The following is a 4,180-nucleotide window of genomic DNA, read 5'->3' on the forward strand; positions in this document are numbered from 1 at the left end:
TCTCAATGCTAACGTATCGACTATCCTCGGGAAAAGGTATGAGTCACGTGATAAGGCTGATAGAAGGAAAGACCTTTTTGACCTAAAGCGCAAAAAGTACCTGATATAATGCTTTTTTTGTTGGATATAAAAGTTATGTAAATATGCTTAAATGACTGTACTGGCGTAATATAAAAGTTTCACTCGGTGCTGTATGTTATAGCTTGTAGGCAGATAAGGATTGTCGACAAACTTCAAAAAGAGATGACTCGATCGTTAGCCTATAATGCTGGCCCTAGGAGCAGGAATGAGGGGATAGTCACTTCAAAAATGAAAAGTCCTAGTACTGAGAAGTTTTTCTAAAAATCAGGAAAAATAAATGAAAAACTCAAACAGACCATTTCGGAAATTTCAAAAAGAGAAACCAACAAACAGGACTGAGGCCGCCATTTGGGTATTCTTCCTCACGCCAAGAAGAAACGGAAGACAGAGCTCGAGTTCACTAAACACAGTAGGCTAGCCAACTGCCTCTGCCTTTAGCGGTGCTTTTTTCGAATGCGAAAATACCCAAATGGCGGCCTTGCCCCCTTAATGTGGGTTTCTCTGTAGGTATTTCACGGAATGGTCTATAAAACTTCGAAATTTTACGTCTCTACCCCGACTGCTATGACTATATCCCGATGGTTATTAGGAAATAATTTGTAGAAAATCTTTAATTTGTACAAATTATTCTAGTTCACGAGAAACCATTTTAGTTCACGAGAAATTACTTTAATTGACGAGAAATTATTTTAATTGTTGAGAAATGATTTTAGTTCAAAAGACATTACTTTCATTGACGAGAATATTTTTAATTGAAAAGAATATGTTTTAATTGACGAGAATATTTTTAAATTGACGAGAATATTTTTAAATTGACGAGAATATTTCAAACTTACAAGAAATTATTTTATTTCGCAAGAATTGATTTTGATTAACGAGAAATTACTTTAGTTCAAGAGGCATTACTTTAACTGACGAGAAATTACACTAACTAACGATATTTTTTTTAAATAAGAACGAGAATTTTTAACATTAAAGATAAATGTTTTTAAATAATATTAGAAATTACAAAAAACGACCAAAGTTCTGGAAATACACAAATTCACACAACGACAGAAAATTCTAAATATGGGAAATCAAGTACGGATATGCATAATCCTCGAAAGCGTCAAGCCCCTCGAGAGAAACGGAATATGAATGGGGTGCATGTTTTAAGTCCATTTAGGTCCGATGCGGGCCGCGGGAGAGTGGACCAAGGGGATGAAGCCGGGGAAAGTTTTATGAAATATGGGTGATAAAATGCGCCCTTGTCTCTGGCGGAGTACCTCTTTATTATCTCAGCTACCGTTTTGCCTGATTTAATAATAACTAAGTCCTCCCTCTATAGACTCCGATGGCATGCCGACAAAAATAAGCTTCTGGCAGCTTTACTTTACAAGTTAATCCTTAATTTTGGTACATTTGTTCAAAGTGCATTTCAGAGTTTCCCAAACGCTGTGTCGTCAGATTTTCAGATCAACTTTTAAACTTCGATACAAAAAATAGTAAATAGGGTTCGTACACATGGTGAATGAGTAATCGAATCTTTCTTTTAAATCAAGTAGCTGATTAGGCTTTTATTAGGATTATTAATAGTCAAAGGGACTGCAAAGAAGGCATCGGCGGGTGGGTAAAAATTATTAGAAATACGTCAGAGGCACGTGGCCAAGGAGAGGCGTGATTCAAAGAAGCTTAGTTCGTTTTATTTCGAAAACTACCACTTCATGGAATTGGCGCTGCAATCCCGCGAAAAACAAGGACTAGGTGTCCAGTTCCACTCTATGAGTAGCCTTTGTATCTTGGAATTACGTGATGTCTGTGACGTATTTCAAATAATTTTTAACCACCCGCCGATGATTTTGCAGTCCCTTTAAACCCAATTTTACTAGGGCAAACATGTTATATCAGCTAGAATTGGCATTGCAGAATTTGAATACTCGGATTAAAATGCCCATATCATCTCTCACTTGAAATAAATTGAAGATTGTACAACCCTTTCGCCACAAAAACATATCGGTGCACTTTTGTTTAGCTCCGTTACTATTTAATGTGATGTACTGTACATATGCGTTAGAATGCATTTCATTTGAATTAAATTAACTGTATCGAACTGACGTGCGTTAGTTTTTGGAGCTTTCAGCAGACTACACTCAATTTCCCTTAAAACATATGTAGAAGTGAAAACCTTTGGTCGGTCGATGGTCGTAGCATCGATAATAAAATATATTTGCCTATTATTAGTAACACAAATTTGAATTTCTACCATTTATATTTGGGTGTTCCAATAGACCCGACCAACAAATAAACAAGTTGGTTGGGTCTCGTCTCCATCTAAGGGATATGATCACGTGATTAACAAGTTTGCCTGTAGTACCATCTGTCGTTGAGGGACGAAAATAAATTTATTTTTTTCTGATTGGACTAGTCTCGACAGAGTCTGTCTCTTTGGGGTAAAGCAGGTTCTGCGCATGGCAAAATCGAGCCAATCAGGTTATCCCTTTCTCACCTCAAATCCCGAGAACGAGATCTGAGTCGTTATAAACATTCAAATTATTTGTTGGTTGGGTCTATTAGTTAAGGAAGGATGTGTTTCATTTTAGAACTGACTGTAAGGGTTATTAATATTATCTACCTTTTCTAAAACCAATTTCTGAAAAATGGGTGCTGCAGATCGGCAATAGTTCAAACGTTTATGTCATAGTCTTCTTGGTCACTTCAAACCGGATCTCTTTGCTTGTGTAACGTATAAAACCAGTTGTATACGGAAAGATTTATTTGATTTAAAACCGTCTTGATCGTTTCCTCAAATTGACCAAAAATCCCTCCGATACTCCATGGCCTTCTTTATTTATTCAGTATTGCCTACAAACTTTGAACTGCTGTTTAAAAATAGAAAAACCATTCTTTCCCTTCAATGGTAAATTATTTATTCAAATCCTTTTATAAACCCATACAATCCTTTTTAGTCCGCCAATCTCTCCCCATAACGCGGTGCAGAGGGGGTACTAGCTTTAATAATGGACGAGGTCTTTTTAAAAACAATTATCCACCATTGGCGTTCTCACTGAAATTATCGGCTTTGCTGACTAATCGTAGCTCAGCGTGTGTTTGAGTCACCCTAGGCCTTGCACTGACACTCTATTCGAATCTAGTCTAAAAGCAGAAGGCTAGATCTATAGGCCTATGCCTCTTTTAGAGGACTAAGATGAAAAAGTGCGGGAAAACGGTTACGGAGCACGCGCTTTTGTAACGATGTACCACGTGTTTCGTTATATACTGGTCTTTTTAAACCTATATCTTTCTATAGACCGTTTCAATTCAGCGCAAGAGCTGATGGTGAAACTTGCAATAGACCCTTATCGGAATGGAAAAATGGATAAATAACAAAATCTAATTGTGTTTAATTAAAAAATGTTTTATGAACTTTATTTGAATTGGTAAGTTTTGAAGAACAAGAATTACATTTTGAGTTAGAGTTTAGAAAAGAGAGTTGAACTCCTTAGAGGAGTATAGGAAAGGCATCAAAGAAAGGACAAGTGGTCTAAGTTGGTTACTCCACTTGCGAGAAAAATGGACGTAAATGATCAAAGGACTAATTCTTGTTAAAGCTTCTTTAGTTAGGGTGTTTTTCACAGTTCAGAATTTTTTACAGTGCCTAAGTGATCTCGTTACTTACCCAATTTAAGTCAAATTTTAACGTCCTTTAAAACTTCAGCTCTCAAATACCCATTTGTGACATATTTAGGCGGGAACGAAACAGCGCTTATTTAAATCGAAATGGCCCATTCCATTCTACAATGGCGTATATGAATTCACTTTTGGGGGCCTAAATTCCCCTTCGGAAATTTTACCCCAAATATTTCCTCTCATTCATTCAAATAATAGACGACCTATAGTATTTTTTTATAGACTATACCGTACCTGGGAGTATATCATACTGTTGGGGCCTTACCCCGAAGATCATGTGTAACTAAGGCGCACTTAATAGAACCTTGAACAGGGAAAGATTCTGAACTAGCGTATTCTATAGCGCTAACACGAGAGCCTTTGAACCGTTGTTTTTCGTTGGTGCCACCTAGTTATAGCAACAAGAACTTCTATTTACACATGATCTATCAAC

Source organism: Phalangium opilio, unplaced genomic scaffold (genome assembly GCF_054372755.1).
Source record: "Phalangium opilio isolate 3A_F unplaced genomic scaffold, DU_Popi_V2 ptg000105l_1, whole genome shotgun sequence".
NCBI lineage: Eukaryota > Metazoa > Arthropoda > Arachnida > Opiliones > Phalangiidae > Phalangium > Phalangium opilio.